The sequence below is a fragment of the Bubalus kerabau genome, chromosome 2 (genome assembly GCF_029407905.1).
Source record: "Bubalus kerabau isolate K-KA32 ecotype Philippines breed swamp buffalo chromosome 2, PCC_UOA_SB_1v2, whole genome shotgun sequence".
In the NCBI taxonomy this organism is placed as follows: Eukaryota; Metazoa; Chordata; class Mammalia; order Artiodactyla; family Bovidae; genus Bubalus; species Bubalus kerabau.
In genome coordinates this window covers 109650855-109670869 of record NC_073625.1, presented here as the reverse complement: position 1 = coordinate 109670869, position 20015 = coordinate 109650855, and the positions used below count along the sequence as shown (strand labels likewise).

General features: G+C 38.6%; 1 long non-coding RNA gene across 1 annotated transcript; it reads right to left on the bottom strand.

Annotated features, from left to right (window-relative positions):
- Positions 1–481: 481 nt before the first annotated feature.
- LOC129644844 (uncharacterized) lies at positions 482–17939 on the bottom strand. The gene is made up of 3 exons (XR_008711013.1): positions 17818–17939; positions 1849–1976; positions 482–655 (listed from the first exon to the last, which is right to left on the bottom strand). It is a non-coding gene; the product is annotated as an uncharacterized LOC129644844 (long non-coding RNA).
- Positions 17940–20015: the final 2076 nt, after the last annotated feature.

The window sequence follows — 20015 nt, the reverse complement described above, 5'->3', positions numbered from 1 at the left end:
TATTTGTAGCTGTTTAGGGATTATTTGGCAGCTCTTCTTTCTCTTGTGCTCATAAATGCTGCTTGAGATCTCAGTACTACTCTTTTATCTTCCTAAGAGACTTTGTTTCCTCTCTTCTGGTCTAAATGATTGCATGATATGAATGACATTATATAACATGGTGATTAAAAACTCAGGGTGTGGAACTAAGAATCTTGGGTTTGGATACTGCTTTTTTCAGTCATTATCTGTATAGACTATTACAAATTATTTTAACTCATCAAGACTCAGTGTCCTTTTCTAAAGTGTAGGTAGTAAAAGCTACCTTCTAGTATCATTGGGAAGATGTCACTAGTTACAACATGTAAAATAACACTTAATCTGTAACATAATAATATCACTCAAAATGATAGCCATAGGATAATACTAGGGGATATTTTTATACTATAACTATTATTATTTTATTTTCTTATTCTTAATTTCATGCCTCCGTCCACTCCTACCAGTGCTTGCTAACCTTCTTCGGGCAGTTCAGTGTGGAATTACATGTAAATTCTCACAGCCTAATAAATCGGAAAAGTTCTTCATGGAGCCTTCCCTGATGGCCCAGTGGTTAAGACTCTACACTATAATTGCAGGGGACATTGGTTTGATCTCTGGACAGGGAGCTGAGATCCTGCATGCCACGTTGTATGGTAAAAAAAAAGAAAAAAAAAAATTCTTGATTTTGTCCCCGTTAAGCTTTTACCTTTTCCCAGTTTTCTTCTTCATTGTTATTTAACACTTGGGAGCAAATTTTAAATTTTATCTCTTCCATGTTCCATGTGTTTAGGAAACTGGTTGTATTGGACAGAATTTCTTGAATTTGTGTTTGAGAAGTTGTTTTGCACTGACATTTCATACTCCAGAAACCCAAAGAAGAATGTCCTGTGTTTAAGGGTTGGGGGGACATAATATGCTGTCCAGACATCTTCATAAATACTTTCATAATGGTCAGATGAATATCTCATTTATGGATAAGCAGTGTATTTTTCTTTTTTTTATTATTTTATTTTTTAACTTTACAATATTGTATTGGTTTTGCTATATATCAACATGAATCCACCACAGGTATACACGTGTTCTCCATCCTGAACCCTCCTCCCTCCTCCCTCGCCGTACCATCCCTTTGGGTCATAGAACCATGTCTAAATGGAAGCATTTCAAAAAAGCAGGAGTCTTTGACCTGTTTCTTTTTACTTATTTCTTTGGCCAGGACTTGACTAGCCTCCTGAAAAGTCCTCCTGCCTGGATCTCTAAGCCTTTTCATGAATTCCTCCCAGAGTAATTTAAAACTGCACAATGTTAGTTCTTACACATCTTGCTCAAAATTTTAAAGTGGCACACCATTTATCACCATTCATAGATGCCACTCCTGGCCACATTCATAACCATGCATGCAATGCTTCATCTCTGTGCGTCTAGGGAAGTGGGTATGCCAGGTTCTCGGCTCAGAGTGCCATCCCCATCCTCTTAACTCAGCCACGTCAAATCGTGGACTTTTTTCTTCCCACTCATGCCTGCTCCTTTATTAAAGAATGCCCTCAAACCATCCTCGAAAAAATTATCAAGACACTTCTCCCTAAATAAATGTGGCCATTTTAAAAACAAGCAAATACAAAATAGACATGCTATGGCAACCCTAATTAATAATGATAACAAAAATAAAATATAAACTATACATAAAAAAGGACATTTAAGAAAGACCAAAAAATATTAACTTTAGCAAATATTACTGTAGGTAATACAGTGTGTTTTGGTTCACTCAGGCTATGGTGACAGAATGTCATAGACTGGGTGGCTTATAAAAAACAGAAATTTATTTCTTACAGTTCTGGAGGCTGGAAGTCCAAGATCAGACTGCCAACATGGGTGGGTTCTGCTGAAAACCACTTTCTGGGTTGCAGACTGCCAGCTTCTCATTGTGGCCTCACATGGTGGAAGGGTGAGGGATTCCTCTGGAGTCAATTTTATAAAGATATTAATTCAATGCATGAGTGCCTTACTCTCATGACCTCATCACATCCCAAAGGCCCCATCTCCTAATACTATCGCCTTGGGCATTATAGTTTCAACATGTGAATTTGGGAGGTACATATTCAGCCCATAGCAAAATGCTAATAAACACAAAAATATAAATGAAATAAAAAGTTTTCCCCCAAAATATTACCACAATTGCCTAGGAGAAAGCCTGGACCCATTAAAATTTAGGAAATTTGAGAAATTTTCATGAAAATGTATTTTTTAAATTATAGCTTTCAATGTTTATATACATAGTATTTTTTAATAGAATTTTCAAAAAAGATATAAAATTACTCATTTCACGTAATAAAACAATCAAATTTGAATAGCAAACCCTGGCAGTAATAGGATAAAACAAAGAAAAACAAAAACCACCTAAGCCACATATTTACCTGTATTTTTACTGTAAAATAAAATCTCATTTATATAGGGAAAGAAAGTGTTAGTCACTCAGTCGTGTCTGACTGTTTTTGACCCAATGGACTGTAGTCCATTGGACTCCATGTCTATGGAAATAACCTATGAAAAAATTGAATCTAACTATATCTTAAATACAATCCATACATACAATTTAAGATTTGTATTTAGAATGTAGTGGTAACTTAATAGGAAGAGATCAGTCAATTAGATCAAGATCTGAACAAAGAGGAAAAATGATTGTCTCAGGAGCTATTGAGTAGGCTTCTGATTACATTCAACACCCATTCCATCACAGCTCAACATTTAAACAAGATCCAACTTTATACTTGAATGCAAAACAGTAGAAATAATCCCATTTTAATCAAGGACAAGATAAAGTTGCGTGCTCTAAAAGTTCTTTCCAGTAAAACAAGATGGAAAACCAGGAACAAGAGGCCAAACTATTGAAACAGGAATGATAATTAGTATTTTTTCATAGTATTTTATTTTACTTTAAGGAAAAATGTCAACTTTAAATTATGATGGTTAAAAAGAGTTTTATAAAGTGACCAGACACAAGATAACTTTATGAAATCCAGTAGCTCCTCTGTAAACCAGGAATAGTTCATTAGAAAATATTAGAGAAAAATAATTCTGTTTACTATATCAATTAAGAGAAATACAATGTCTGGGGATGAGCATAATAAAATGAGTAGGGGCTTAAGAAAGAAATTATGAGGTATATCACTTTTTAAAGAAGTGAATCCTTCTCAGTACATTGATTTAGAGCAAGCTGTAAAGATATAGTTGATTGCCATTATTCATGGTAGTTAGGTACTCCAGAGTTTCTCTGAACACTGAATTAGAGAATTCTGAATTTGCTGCTCCCCTTTTGTCTGCAAATAATCATAAATTTTCCTGAAAATTGATTTGGGATTACAAATAAGTTTTAGTGAGTAGTTGAATTTGCAAATATGGAATCTGTGGGTAATGAGGATTAACTCTACATATTAATGTTTCTTTTTCATAGCTAGTCTTTAAAAATAATTTTAAAATTCATCTGGAACACCAACTGATAGGAATACAGCTGAGAAAAATTGAAAAGTGAAAAGGTGATTTGTCTTACTGGACCTTAAAATTGATTATACAGCTAAAGGAATTTTAAATTATTTGATGTAAATATCTACAGACTGATCAAGAATTTGTAATCCTGGAATAAACTCTAATATATTTAAATACTTGATATGTGACAAATAATACATCATAAAATAAGGAAGAAGCTATGTATGATTCAGGAATTATTTAACTTTAATTTATGTTTATGTGGAAAACAGATATAATTTTTGTTCTCTCATTTACATCAAATACATTTCAGAAGAGTTTAAAACATTAAATATAGCACATCTAATAACTATAAAAACATAGAGGACTGTTTAACAAATATTCAGGCAAAAACCTTTTTCTCAACATAAAGCCATGGAAGAAAAACACAAGAAGATCAGTAGATAAATTAAGGTTTGTTTAAAAGATAGACTATCCAGTCATTCAAAAGGTTTTCAAAGAATATTTGGTGACATAAGAGCATGCCCAGAACTTTGATAGTTAAGTGAATGAGGCTGAATGCAAAATCACAAGTATAATATCCTGAATTCTCAGACTTTCTCAAGTTATTTCTCTATTGTGCTCTGACACCTGTTGCTTCCTCCAAGACAACACAAACTGAAGGCAATTGATTTGTTTATTGTCTGTTTCTGCCAGTAAAAGATAAACTGAGGCATATAAAAAATGTGAAGGGTTTATTTGAGCAAAAATCAATTTGAATTGAGGAGCATCCAATCTAGTAGATAGAAAGGGGCTCTTAAGGCACAGGGAGGGAGAACAGGCAGAAAAGTGAGTTGGTGATTGCAAAGAGAGTTTTCTTTAGGAGAAGGCAAGGATCTTTCTGATAGAAAGCTTAACTAGTACTGATCAGGTGATTCCTGACTGGTTTTAAGTTTCTGTTTCTGGGAGAGCTAAAACTGTAATTAGGTCTCAGTTCAGTAACACAGGGCTTAGTGACTCCATTTTGGGCCTGTTGTCTTGTGTCTAACACGGCCAATAGGATGTAAATTCCAGGAGGGTATTCACCAGATATATTTTGTTCCCTATATGTCTTCATATTGAGCAAACCGGTCCTCATTGCATAATAATTATTTAGTGAATGAATGAATGAATGAATGAATGATTTTGTCAAAACAGAATCATAAAAAAGGTTGAAATAATTGAAATAATGAGTAAAGTGCTTTCTTACATTTACATGAAATTGTACAATTTTCTCTAGCAAGTTCAAATTATATCTGTTAATACAAGGAGAAAAAGATCATTAAACACACATACATAATTATCTCTCTTTAACACGTCTCTTCCCCAGCCCCAGGTGGTTTAAAATTCTCTGTATTTTCTGTGCATGTTGCTGTCTTTCGCATTGCTCTTTCTGTTTTAGGCTACACTGGAGAAAAGTTAGACTGACCATATATACTATTTATTTTAGTTACTGAACCTTCCTTCTTTGGTTAAATAAGGGGCACTTCTGACTGACTACATTTGTTTTAACTGAACAAAGTTAAGAACTGTTGGAAGCACCAGCCCACCAATGCCATCTACATCCTCATCTTTCTGTTTCATTGTTCTCCACACCTGCAAACTACCAATTGGCAAAAGCATAGATCATCAGCAGGCAGTGACTGCTCATTTTTGCCACTTCCTCTTTTTAAAGGAACTAATTAGACCAAGAAAAAATATCTATGGATGCTTTTCCCACTATTTGAGAAAAGAAAAAGGGGGAAATTAGCATTAGCTATATTCCATTGTTAGTGATGAACAGAGTCCTGGTTTGGAAGCGTCTGTTTGTGTTGCAGGGGGGAGCCACTTTTCCACTCACAATTGGAAACATCCATAACAAGGCCATTTAGTCAATACATATTTTCCTCTTTAGTACATAAGGGTAACCTGAATAAAAGGTTTGAATTACAAAGCAGCCTAATCCTGCACATTCTGTGAGCAGTGACTGCTATTTGTGTCAAGAAAATAAAGAGCCTGAGAAAATGAACGAGAAAGACTGGGAGGGAGAGAGAATACAGAGAAGAGTTATCCTCTCACATGAAATGGGGAAACTCACTAGAAATTAGATTTTTTTTTATTATTGAAAAGTTAGTGTTTTATATCTCTAGTGTGACCATTATTCACAGAAAAAAAAAAAAACCCACTCATTTCTAAGGTTTTAATAGGACTTATTGCCTCTTCTTAAATGCAGAGAACAGGCTCCAGTAACCATCATACCTGTAACCCCTTCCTCCCTCTGGCCTCCTCCTCACTCTGGCCACGTGGTGTTGCTAATGGGTAGTAATGGTGCAGCTGGAAATGCATTTATGTTCCATTTTCCCCCAGTATTATTAAAACTGCTCCATCACCGCCTGTAATGGGGGTGTCCGTATTTTCTCTCGCCTGTATCTCTGACATGACATAACGCTTGCCCTCACCAGCATGCTATAAAACAGTGGTAATTGAAACATAACTCACCCTAAATTACAGTCTCTGTGCATGCAGGGCCCCACTGAGCTTCCCAAGGCTCATTACAAGTATAAGCTAAATATTTCCTTAAAGGGGTCTGGGGGGGACCCAGAAAGGAGGGAAGGGTGTTGTGGGGGTTGGGGTGGGGGGAATGGAGGAGTCTCCTAAAAGCAAATGAGGTGAGGCAGGTTGCTAAAAAGGGAGATTTACCCCCAACAGTTTTAGGTGAGCCCCCTGTTTGGCAGGATCAGTAGTAACCTGTCATCATTATTAGCTGAACGGCTATTTCCTGGACTACTTGAAATTACAGGTTTCCATTCATTTCCTAGGAGACACAAGTCCATCTAATTGTATTTCCTGGCCCAGAGACTCCTGGGCTAGCAGTATTTACTCTTGGAAGAGGCCATGAAAAATGGTGTAATGGCTGACTTCCGAAGACTGAAAGGCCCCTTGTGAAAGACAGTGTATTCTCTGTAACTCTTTAGTTATCAAGGCCTGACCTCTCGGCCATTGTCCTGAGATTGTTTGGAGTGAGGAAGTCAAAGTTGAAACACTCCTCACTTGAGTGGGCCACCTTATTATAAGTGCAGACCTCCCTAATATCATTAGAAAACCAGGAATAATTGTTTTAAATGCAAAATTCATGGCTTTATGGTTGGATGGCTGTCATATGACTGAGTTCATTTTCCCTTTCTCATTTGGGTCAGCCTCTGTAAATCATACCTTCTCCTCTGTTCTCCTTGAATTTGCCTCTCCATCACTACTTTTAGGAGGCTATTTGATTCCACTCATTTGAGTTGTCCTACCAACGAAGGCCTAAACGCTCACATGGAATACCACGCTCTTTTCCAACCCCTGGGAAATGGCTTCTCCCTGTGGGTCTGAGCCCCAGGGCACCCCCGTGAAGGAATGAGCAAAGCAGACAGGTGAGGAGCAGAGAACAGGGAGAGTTGCCCATCAAGATCTGTGCTTCTGGAGATTGGTCAACAGATTCTACTTTCTGCACTTTCATACTGGTTTATAAACACATCCTGGGTGAATTGTCTTAAGGAACAAAGCCAGGGTATTCCTCTTCCCTCCTCCCACTACTATCCAGACACCAAACACTGCAGGCAGAGCAGCTGAAAGTTGTGTCTGACTCTTTGAGACCCCATGGACCTGCAGCACACCTGGATTCCCTGTCCTTTACCATCTCCCGGAGTTTGCTCAAACTCATGTCCATTGAGTCAGTGATGCCATCCAACCATCTCATCCTCTGTCTCCCCTTTCTTCTCCTGCCCTCAATCTTTCCCACCATCAGAGTCTTTTCCATTGAGTTGACTCTTCACATAGGTGGCCAAAGTATTGGAGCTTCAGCTTCAGCATCAGTCCTTCCAATGAATATTCAGGGTTGATTTCCTTTAGGATTAACTGGTTTGATCTTGCAGTCCAAGGGACTCTCAAGAGTCTTCTCTAGCACCACAGTTCAAAAGCATCAGTTCTTGGGCACTCAGTCTTTTTTATGGTCCAGCTCTCACATCCATACATGATTACTGGAAAAATGATAGCAGAGCAGACAGAAATAATGTAATAACCCCTGCTCTCACCTAAGGGCTCAAAGTCAAAGTGTTAGTCACTCAGTTGTGTCCCTCTCTTTGTGACCCCATGGACTGCCTGTCAGGCTCCTCTGTCCATGGAATTCTCCAGACAAGAATACTGGGGTAGGTTTCCATGCCCTGTTCCAGGAGATCTTCCCAACCCAGGGATGGAACCCAGGTCTCCTGAACTGTAGGCAGTTTCCTTACCTTTTGAGCTATCTGGGAAGACAGCTCAAACTGTCTTCCAGGGTTAAGGACTCAAACTGGCCCTTAAAAAACCTGGTCTCAGTGTTTTTATTGGCCTCCTGTTACCATCCTTAGTTTTCATGTCTCTCTCTTGCTCAAAGGGACAGGAAACTACAGCCTTCATTCAGAACTCAGGATTCCCTTTCAGCCTCCCAACTTTAGGAACTAAGAAGAGTCATAGAATCCTCATGACACTTCAGTTCAGTTCAGTTAGGGACTGTCTGTTGCATTCCTCACATTTTACTGATGGACAGTCTGTGATCTAAAGAACCTATTTGAAGATACAGTTAATTAATGTTATAGATGTGAGTAGAAAGCAGATTCCTGTTTCTCAGTTCTGTGTCCTTTCCATATATAGCAAAATGCCTTTAATTCTACACCCTGTTCTTACAAGGTCAATTTTTTAGATAACTATCAAATTGAAAATGGTCTATTGTCATATCCATAGTGAAATGTTAATGACTGATAATAACTTAATTGGCTGCCATATTTTAAGAATTTACCACTCTACCAGCACCTAAACATAATATAGAAGATTGAATTTCCTAAGATTGTACGTAAAATATACTTAAAGTGAAAGAGCTTCGGGGCAGCCATAATTGAAATTATATCATGTTATTCAATCACCTACTTCCCTTTAGGTTTCAGTACTGGTTTTATTTGTGTACATTGGCCAATAGGTATGCATCTGTGTCATAGGATTTACAGAATTTTTGTGGGAAGGGACCTGAGGGCTCATCTAGTCCAGAACCTTTTTTTTTTCATAGTTGCATTATCCAAGGATACTTAGCTCATTATTTGCAGTGCCAGAACTTGTACCCATGAGGGCTGACTCTTCACACAATGCTTGAGTTATCTGAGTCTAGGAATAAAGTGATTTGTAAACAAGAACATGTATCAAAATCACCTGGATAACATGGGAAACTTTTCAAAAGTATATACACTTACATACTTTCTCTCCCTCAGTCCTACTTCTGATACTATAGGCCTTAGAGGAAAGATCCAGGAAATATAATTATTTTTTAAAGATGGCGATACAGTTTACAAATGAATTAAGTGTCTAAATCTTGTATTAAAGCAGTAATTCTTTATATACACATGTGTGTGTGTGTGTTCAGGTGAGTCCCACTCTTTGCGACCCCATGGACTATAGCCTATCAGGCTCCTCTGTCCATGGAACTTTCTAGGCAAGAATATTGGAGTGGGTTGCCATTTTCTACTTCAGGGGATCCTCCTGAACTAAGTATCAAACCCATGTATCCTACATGGCAGGTGGATTCTTTACCGCTACACCACTTGGGAAGCCGCATATACACATGCAAGTATATATAAGTATACACATACACACCCCTATATAACCACTGCTAAAATTAAGATAAAATCTAGATTTCCAGATCCCTGAGAACTCATTTTTGATTCTTCTCAGTCAGTAAGCCACCCACCTTCAAGGAATGAACCTTTTTCATCATAGTTTATTTTACATGTGTTCGAACTTCATATAAATGTACTCATAATGAGTACTCTTTTGTGTCTGGATTCCTTTACTCAACAACATATATGTGAGATTCATTTGCATATAATATATCAATAGTCTGTTCTTTTACATTTCTGTGTAGTATTCCATTAAATGAATATATCATATCCACTCTACTATTATGTACACTTGGGTTATTTATGGCTTCCCTGGTGGCTCAGAGGGTAACGTGTCTGCCTGCAATGCAGGAGACCCGGGTTTGATTCCTGGGTCAAGAAGATCCTCTGGAGAAGGAAATGGCAATGGGTTATTTATGGTTTTTAGTTATTATGAGTAAAGGTTCTGTGAGCATTCTTGTATGTGTTTTTGGTGAACAAAACTTATATCTGATGGCTATATCTCCAAAAGGGTCATTGTAAGTGCTACATCATGTTTAACCTTAAAAAATAATGAAAAAGAGTCTTTCAAAGTTATTCCAGCACTTAATACTCCCACAAGCAATGTAAAAGAGTCCTTGCTTTTTATAGTATCACCAACCCCCTTGGTACTTGTTAGATTTTTCATTTTAGATATTCGAATAGGTGTGTGGTGGCTTTATTTTTCTTTTCTGTGATGATTAAAGATGAGCACCTTTCAAATGCTTATTGTCTGTTTCTAGCTTTTTTTTTTTCTGGGTATATGTATTAGAGATATCTTTTTCCAGTTTGCAGCTTACCTTTTCACTCTCTTCATAGTGCCTTTGATGAGCAGAAGATCTTAATTTTAATGAAGTTTAACTTGTTAATCTTTTCCTCTTGGTCAGTAAATTTTGAATTTTATTTATGAAATCTGCCTATACAATGGTCATGATTATTTCTTCTGTATTTTCTTTTAGAAACTCAATTATTTTTAACTTTCATGATCCATCTCAAAATATTGTTGTGTGTTATGATAGCACCTGTAACTGTTAAAAGTTTTCTATTTCATTTTCATGACCAGTACTGATTGAGAATCACTGGAAGTAAAATGATTTAGAATTAAGTTTGGGTTTAGATCCCATTTGTATCACATATATTTCAGGAATATTTTCTGAATCCCTTTTCTCATATTAAAAACATGAACAGAAATATCCATGTTTCAGGGTTTTTAGAGATATTAAATGTGATAATTATTTAGAGAGTGATATGGAGGAAAAGCTCATCAAATTATTACTGTTTTTATTTAAATCCGTTGCAAGCATGGAACATGTTAGTTTCATTTGCCATGAAATGCAACTATTTCAGTTATTTAGATTTTGGTTTGTTTGCTTTGTCTCCATTAACCAATATGCACCCACAGGTCATTCATAGTAAGATTTAGGTAAGGTTTCCAGAAGTAAGGTGGCTATTAGTTTGTAGAATTCAAATCAAGAAAATAGACATTTATGACAACACAAAGGGTGATGAAAAAAATCCATAGCATTTTGCCTGAAAACATATCTATCATTTTAAAATTCAAATAAGAAGAACTCAAGGTAAAGAGAAATATATTCTGGACCCAACAGATTATAAGTCCTACTTATTTTCTTTTGGGAGACTTCACATAAATTGCCCGTATTGGATCTGTGCTCAGTAATTGTAGGCACTTTACTCTGCCTCCAGAGGAGCATCACAGCCCTGTGCTGTGAGATACACACACACTCTTCTCTTGCTAAGGCATTTACATGTCTCCACATTCTGCATCAAACTTAATTTTGCTCACAGGGTTGAGACAGAACAGTGGATTTGTGTGTGTACTTTTGCCTTATCTAGTTGTCTGTATTTCTCATCTTTGGGTCAAATTTGATTTGAAAGAATACACTCCACTGATGATATACTGTGTGTAGAGGAAGTCTATGTATTTTTCAAACAAGAGCTGTCTATGTCCAACCTTTCACAAGCCTCCCCCAGTAACTGCTAATTCTGGCTGGTCAGAGTTTTAGGCAGTTGATTGGGTTCCTCTGATCTTGAGACAAAGATGAGCTTTCTTAGTTTATTTGGGGGGTGATGCATGGAAGAAATATGGGAGGGGAAAAGAGAGACAGGGAAAAGGGAAATGCTGAGAAAGCATATACTTAGTTACTGGGGTGTTATGGGCTGCATTGTGCCCCCCACCCTCAAACTGCTATGTTGAAGTCCTAACTTTCAGTACCTCAGGAATGATACTGTAATTGAAGACAGCACGTTTGAAAAGGTAATTAAGATAAAATGAGATCCTATGCGTGGACTCTAATCTGATGTCTACTGTCCTAATACGCAGAGAATACTGGGAGGCTGATGTGTACACGTGTTGTGCATGTGTGATCCACAGAGGAAAGACCCAAGAGGACACAGTGAGAAGGTGGTCATCTCCAAGCCAAGGAGAGAGGCCTCAGAGGAAACCAAGCTTGCAGACACCTTGATCTTGGACTTCTCAGCCTCTAGAATGGCGAGCAAGAAAATTTCTGTTGTTTAGGCCTCCCAGGCTTTGGTACTGTTGTGGCAGTCCTGGCACTCTAAATATGTGGGTACAACAGCTCAGTCCTGATCTATTACTGGGAGAGTGTAGAACTTGCCTCGGAATTGTCCAACCAAAGGTTGGAGAGGCTAGACCATCTACCTGCCAACTCTCCTCCTTGACCCAGGCGGGTTGCTATTGGTAACATTAAGCTCGCCTGTGCTTCTGAGTGGCAACTGCTTGTGGCTGATGATTTTTACCTGATATGAGTCACTGGCTCTGTACCTGGGACTCACCAGGGCTGGCCTGAAGTCAGGAGGGCCCAGGAGGTGTGGTGTATCCTAAGCATCTGGACCACTCGTAGCACTTCTGTGTGGTGGTGCAGCCCATTAGTTAACGTGGAGAGCTAAGCTACTGTGTGCAAACTTGGCCTCTCAGAGAAGCCTGGGCAGCTTACCTTTTTCCTCCCATTTATTTTTGTCATTTGCATTTCTGTTTTCCTTACTGCAGGGTGGGTGGGTTATCTGGAGAGTAGACACCAGAATGTCATTTAGAATGCCAGAATTTTATTTAAAAAGTGCTCTTGAGATTAACACTTACAGGAAAAGAAAGGAACCTCTCCTGAGCAGAGCAAACATTGAGTTGTAATCTGTTCCAACAAAAGCCCTTGTCAATGTCATAAGAAACTCTGAGGCTGAGAGGCATTCAGAGTTGTCTTGAGTTGAGATGAGAGGGTAAAACTTTGTATTCTCATGTTGTTGTTTAGTCACTAAGTCATGTCTGACTCTTTGTGACCCCATGGACTTCAGCATGCCAGGCTTCCCTATCCTTCATCATCTCCTTTGCTCAAACTCGTGTCCATTAGGTCATGATGGTCATTATGCCATCCAACCATCTCATCTTCTGTTGCCCGCTTATCCTGCCCTCAATCTTTCCCAGCATCAGGGTTTTCCCCAATGAGTTCACTTTTTGCCCAATACTTCATGCAAAGATGGGCTCAATAAATGACAGAAATGGTAGGGACCTAACAGAAGCAGAAGATATTAAGAAGAGGTGGCAAGAATACACAGAAGAACTGTACAAAAAATGTCATGACCCAGATAATCACGATGGTGTGATCACTGACCTAGAGCCAGACATCCTGGAATGTGAAGTCAAGTGGGCCTTAGGAAGCATCACTGCAAACAAAGCTAGTTGAGGTGATGGAATTCCAGTTGAGCTATTTCAAATCCTGAAAGATGATGCTGTGATAGTGCTGCACTCAATATGCCAGCAAATATAGAAAACTCAGCAGTGACCACAGGACTGGAAAATGTCAGTTTTCAGTCCAATCCCAAAGAAAGGCAATGCCAAAGAATGCTCAAACTACCGCACAATTGCACTCATCTCACACGCTAGTAAAGTAATGCTTGAAATTCTCCAAGCCAGGCTTCAGCAACACGTGAACCGTGAACTACCAGATGTTCAAGCTGGTTTTAGAAAAGGCAGAGGAACCAGAGATCAAATTGCCAACATCTGCTGGATCATCAAAAAAGCAAGAGAGTTCCAGAAAAACATCTACTTCTGCTTTATTGACTATGCCAAAGCCTTTGACTGTGTGGATCACAATAAACTGTGGAAAATTCTGAAAGAGATGGGAATACCAGGCCACCTGACCTACCTCTTGAGAAACCTGTATGCAGGTCAGGAAGCAACAGTTAGAATTGGACATGGAACAACAGACTGGTTCCAAAAAGGAAAAGGAGTACGTCAAGGCTGTATATTATCACCCTGCTTATTTAACTTTAATGCAGAGTACATCATGAGAAATGCTGGGCTGGAAGAAGCACAAAGCTGGAATTAAGATTGCTGGGAGAAATGTCAATAACCTCAGATATGCAGATAACCCCACCCTTATGGCAGAAAGTGAAGAAGAACTAAAGACCCTCTTGATGAAAGTGAAAGAGGAGAGTGAAAAAGTTGGCTTAAAGCTCAACATTCCGAAAACTAAGATCATGGCATCCAGTCCCATCACTTCATGCAGATAGATGGGGAAACATTTGAAACAGTGGCTGACTTTATTTTTCTGGGCTCCAAAATCACTGCAGATGGCGATTGCAGCCATGAAATTAAAAGACGCTTACTCCTTGGAAGTAAAATTTTGACCAACCTAGATAGCATGTTAAAATGCAGAGACATTACTTTGCCAACAAAGGTCTGTCTAGTCAAGGCTATGGTTTTTCCAGTGGTCATGTATGGATGTGAGAGTTGGACTATAAAGAAAGCTGAGCACCAAAGAATTTATGCTTTTAAACTGTGGTGTTGGAGAAGACTCTTGCGAGTCCCTTGGACTGCAAGGAGTTCCAACCAATCCATCCTAAAAGATATCAACCTGGGTGTTCATTGGAAGGGCTGATGTTGAAGCTGAAACTCCAATACTTTGGCCACCTGATGCGAAGAGCTGACTCATTGGAAAAGACCCTAATGCTGGGAAAGATTGAGGGCAGAAGGAGAAGTGAGTGAGAGAGGATGAGATGGTTAGATGGCATCACTGACTTGATGGACATGGGTTTGGGTGAACTCTGAGAGTTGGTGATGGACAGGGAGGCCTGGCGTGCTGCAGTTCATGGGTCACAAAGAGTCGGACATGACTGAGAGACTGAACTGAACTTTGTGGCCAAATTATTCAGTTCAGTTCAGTCGCTCAGTTGTGCCAAGTTATTGGTATTCTCCTAAGAACCTGCCATTTGTGGCAGGCTTCACCTGCATGATCATTAACAAACAGCACTCATCATCTGCAGAGGGCTGGGCACTAAGGGATGCCCATTGGTAGCACGCTCTGGTAGTGGGAAGAATAGGTCCTTCAGTCTCTAAAGGGGTTCTGGGCAGCACAGCATGTGTCATCTACACACACTGACTACATAGGTATAGAGAACTGGAGTCTATTCTGTTGATTAATCCTGTAGAGTCTATCCCCTCTATTTTTCTGTCTGTCTTTCTTCATGCAATAAATCAAAGTCTGCTTTGGTAAAAAAAAATATCTAGATTAATATTGAGAATGATGTTAGACATTGAGGCCTCATTCTCCTTATGCAGCTGGTAAAAGAGCAACACTATGATTTCCTCTTGGCTGCTCCCTTATTAAATTTATGATGGTGATAGTGTGAGTGTGCTGATCAGCAGAATAGAATTAGATCATTTCAGGGTCTTGGATATAATAATCAAAATACTTCCAAAGCCCACAACTAAATTGATGCTTATTTATTCCATAATTTCTGACTCGTCCTTTTCCAGCCTAAAGCAGAGGCTGAAGATGGACTCTGTTCATTCAGGTTGATATGTGAAATAAGCATATTAAAATCAACCTCAGGTGTCTACCCTGTCTCTCTATTTTATCCAGACAAACTTGCCATCCTGATATACAGCCTCTCTCTTAACTTGGGAAGCCATCTTTTGGGGTAGCTTAGTTTTAATGACTCATTCTGGACATGCTTCTCTTGCTTATTTAACCTCAGCAGTCTGCCTTAGCCACAATCTGGCATTTGCCTTCCAGGCTTGTAAATAAAGACCTTAAATAAATGAATGTCTAATTCCAGCTTTCATCCAGAAGGATGTTTGTGAACTAGCTCACTCCTTGCCTTCCTGGTGTTCTGATTGAATGCAGGAGGATATTTACATTGTCAAGCCAAGTTTTCCTATTTGGGTGCAGAAGATCTAATCTCTACAATAAGCCCAAGATTCATGGGATTATTCATTTTTTTAAAATTGATTAAGATATTTGCCTTACTGGTCTTACTTGAGTGGGGCCACAAAGAGAGATCTCTAGGTCCAGATGCAGAGAAAATTGTCTCAAAACCCAAATTTACTCACTTTACAATTTGGGGACAATTCTGTTTTTTTGTAGTAGAAATGCCCTGCTTTTCTCCCATGAGTCTTCTGAGGCTGCCTGTCCCCACCACGCTGTCCTCTACATTGCTTATACCCCAGTCCATTAGGTCCTCTGCAAAGAACTGGCTTTAAGGCAAATCAACTCCCAGAAATATATCTAGGTCCCACCAAAGGAGGCCAGATTGCTGAGCAATGAATCAGAGAGATAGTAAGGGGATGAGGGGCTTGATAATGAAAAAGCAGAGAACGTGCTTTGGTACAAAGACAATAAACTTTGATTACATCGTGTGAAACTATCCCAGGCAATAGCAAGGAGAAGCTGCTGCCTCAGTAGTTCCTGAAATAGATAGATCAAATTTAGCAGACAACGGGGAGAGAGAAGCAGATTGAAGGAAGCAAAGATGAAGACCATATAATGAGTGTGTCATCTAAACTCTACAGTATAGATATTTGGAATGCACATTATGTTTTGCTTTCCCTCCGGTGCAAGACTTAGCTCAATGGCACGACAGGCTACATTGTCTAAAGCCAAACCATCTGTGTCACAGAAGTAGGAAAAGCTAGTTTAACCCTGGGGTCAAGGTAGGCCACTCTTCCCTGGCTATTTGAGAGCTGATGAGACAAAAGCAACAAGATTGGATGACTTGGAAACAGATCATTCTCTCATGGGCTTTATAATATCATAGACACCATGCTGTTTAGTTTGGAATAAAAATTAAAAGTGTAACATTTGAAGCACACAACAAGGGACAGAGAAGCATAAACAATTACTAATACTATACTGCTGTCCTGACACAGGGTCACTGAAAAACTCCTTCAAGCTGAGAACCTTCAACAGTGTCTCTCATGATAATCTGAGAAAACAGATTACTCAGTCTTGGCTCCTGAACTGGTCCAGTCTATAGAGAGAAAATTCAACAAGCAAAGTGTGTGCGTACTCAGTCGTGTCCGACTCCTGGCAATCCTATAGACCTTAGCCTGCCAGGTTCCTCTGTCAATGGGATTTTCCAGGCAAGAATACTGGAGTGGGTTGCCGTTTCCTTCTCCAGGAGATCTTCCTGACCCAGGAATCAAACCAATGTCTCCTGCGTCTCCTGTATGGGTGGATGGATTCTTTACCACTAAGCCATCTGGGAAGCCCAAACAAGCAAAGTAGACAGACTTATGAGTGAAGAAATGTAGAGATGAGATAAGCAGAGGAATGGGGTCTATCATATATACTAATGCTCAGCCACAGAATAAAATCTCTCAGCAAGAAGGGCATTTTAGCATGATCTAGTCAAACTCTCTCGTTTTACTGATGAGGAGAAAGGTGAATTTCTAAGGATCAAATAGCCAGTTACCTGCAGAGATAAGATTAGAGTGAAAAGGGGATAAATGTAGGTCTGTACATTGTTATACCAGATCCAGTAGACAGTAAAGAATTTGGATGACTGAATGCAAGGCAAAAAAATAGAGCAATATTAAAAAGTTAACTAATAGGAAACTGCTCCCATTTCTCATAGAAGTACAGTTTAGCTAGAGGAAAAGTAAATCCACATTAAAAGATATCTGCTTATAAATGAAGTAGGAAATACAATTTAGTGTCAATTAAAATGGTGAACTCATTTTTAAATCTTTAATCTTGAGAGGAAAACTAAAGCCTATAAGTCTAAACTGTAAGAAGTAATAAAGCAACTATTGACCTAAAGAATGCAAATGAGAGTGGAAAAAAATGTGAACATTTGCACATCACCAAGTCAAGGCATTATTTATCTGCAACTATTGTAATTAGCAAATATGTATTAGCAAAGCAGCTATTTTTAAAAAACAATCGAATACATTGAGTAAATACTTCAAGGTTGAAAAGGACAACATTAAATTCTGCTCGGACATAAAATCTCCGAATTAAATATTATGTACCAACTTCCATGTGTCTTATACAGCATAAACAAGAAGAAAACTTTGAGACATAGAAAAATGAAAGAAAAAAGCTAGTACTTTCTGAATAAAAATATATGTGTTTAGTATGGTATATATGCCTCTATAATGTGGCATCTGCCCAGGTGTTATAACAGGGACCTGTTATAAACACTGGAGAGCTCACTGCAGTGCATGAGATTCAGGCAGCTTTTAATAACATTGTTATATGGTATTCATTATTCTTCCAGTGGTATTGGTGACCCTTCAGAGCTGAAAATGAACAAGGTAAAACAAAAAATAAAGCTGAGAGAAAACCGGAAGTACACTTACTTATTCAGAAGCAGCAGATACATGTTTGCTTGACTGGGGCCACAAGTCACATCTAAAGGTGGGCAGCAAAAATCTGGGGGCAAAGCCCATCGGAATCCATCGAAGCAGGATCTAGAACCCTTAACCGAAGCAATAAAACCAGAAAAGGAGGAAAGTACAATACCATAACTGTCCAACCAGAAGCTTACACAATAGTGCTCCATAGAGAAGGAACAAGGCTCAGTCTTTCTATGTAAAACCTGAATCATTTGTCATAAACTCAAAATCATCATAGGATTTGAAATGTCCTTAATAACTTTATTGTATATGGACACTAATAAGCAAAAATGTGCCCTACTGACAAACTTCAGCATTTGAATTATTACCCAGGTGTTTGTTAATTAGCTGTGTATCTTACTTTGTATATTTGGCATTTTCCTATGTTTAGTGTTTTTCTCAGTGATTTGAATAAATTCTTTAGACTAATTACATCATTGCTTAAAACTTTCCATTTGAGAAAATTAAATATGTATCAAAAGAACAAATTTTAAAAATAATTTATTTATGTAAGAATCATTAATTGATCACCAAATCATGTGCTGGGCACTATTCTAGGCCAGTTGGGAATGTATTAGAAAATGAAAGACCAAATCCCTTTCCTTGTAAAATTTATATTCCAGAGTATTGTGTTTGTATTTGTATTGGCATGAATGTGTGTGTGTGTTTGTGTGTATCAGGAAGTGTGCATCAAATAACAAACAAAATAACATGTATATGATGTGTGTGCTGTAATGAAAAAGAAAAACAGAGTGGAGTTCTAGGTTAGAGGTTCAGATGGCATCATTAAATAGAGTGGCTGGGGTAGCTTTTATTTATGGATGACATTTGAACAAAGGCCTGAAGAAAATAGGAGAGATAGCCAAGTGAGGGTTTGGAGACAAGATAGTCTAGGTAGAGAAAGCTACCTGTGTAGGAAACCTATGGCAGGCGTATCCCTTGTGACCTTGAGGAATACCAAGGAGGTCAGTATGACTGGAACAGAATCAGGGAAGAATTTTTAAGAGATGAGGTCGGAGAGAAAATAGATCAATTACTTTGTAGATAATTGTTAGGACTTTGGTTTTTCTTCTGAGTGAAATGGAAAGGCAGTGGAGTAACATGACTTAGGTTTTAGCAAGGTCACTCTGGCTGTTATATTGAGAACAGACTGCAGAGAAACATGGATGAGAACAAGGAAATCTATTAGGATGCTGATATTAGTTTTCTGTTCCTGCCGTAACAAGTTACCACAAACAGGGTGACTTAAAACAGCATAAATACATGATCTTACAGTCCAAGAGGTCGGAAATCTGAAATGGGTCTCACTGGACTGGGGTTAAGGAGTCAGTAGGACCAAGTATCCGGAGGCTGCAGAGGAGAATTTGTTCCCTTACATTTTACAGCTTCTAGGAGCTGCCTGCACATTTTGACTTGTGGCCTCCTTCCAGAAATTGTGTCATTCTGACCTTTGCTTTCTTGGTTGTATGTCCTGTGACACTGGTGCTATGACAGGATAATCTCTCCCTCTCAAGGTCCTTATCATCTCTGCAAAGGCCCTTTAGCCATAGATGGTAAGTTGTCAGTTTCTGGGAATCAGGATGTGACGTCTTTTGGGGGATGGGGGAGGGCGGCATTATTTTCTCCATCATAAGGCTGTTACAGTCACCCAGGCAGAAGACAATGGTGGCTTGGACGAGGACGTTACAGTGAGGATAGTGGGGAATGACTGCCTTTTGGATGTCATTTTAAAATTAAAGTCAAACGGTATTTCCTAATGGATTAGCTTTGGGGTGTAAGGAAAGAGACAGAGATGAGTCCAGAATGACTCCAGGTATCTAAAGCTTGATGCTCCTGTACCACATATGTCTTCTTTACCTTTTTGTTTCTGAGGTTTAACTCGAACATAGTGAAGGCTCGATGGATATTCACTATCTTTAAAGTTTCCTATTTTAGAAAATAATCATGATCGAGGAAAACTAGAAAATAAAGGGGAAAATTCAACAACAAAAAAACAAACAAAAAACACCCACAAAATACCCATCCTCAAACCTGCAAAATTACTTTAATATGTTTTATTATTTGCTTCAAAATATTATATTAGCAGATTTTTTTCTTTTTACAATTTTGTGGTAGCACTAAACCTGCCATTCCGTGTCCTTAAATAATATTTTAACTTGACA